Source organism: Propithecus coquereli, unplaced genomic scaffold, assembly GCF_000956105.1.
Source record: "Propithecus coquereli isolate 6110/MARCELLA unplaced genomic scaffold, Pcoq_1.0 Scaffold7, whole genome shotgun sequence".
NCBI classification, from domain to species: domain Eukaryota; kingdom Metazoa; phylum Chordata; class Mammalia; order Primates; family Indriidae; genus Propithecus; species Propithecus coquereli.
In genome coordinates, this window is record NW_012153062.1 from 23,389,719 (window position 1) to 23,389,928 (window position 210).

Below are 210 nucleotides of genomic sequence, written 5' to 3' on the forward strand. Positions count from 1 at the left end.
ACTGTTGTATCTTTAATTTTCTTTTCTTTCTTACTTAATTGTGGATGGACTAATATTTCTTATTCCATTTTTCTTTCTCTACTAGTCTGGAAATAAAATATACTGCTTCTACTCTTTTAAAATTGTAGCATGCATAGTTATAAAAGTTTAAAGTTCATTAATATTTCACCCTTTTTCTACGTAATGCAAAAATCTATAATACTTCAACTC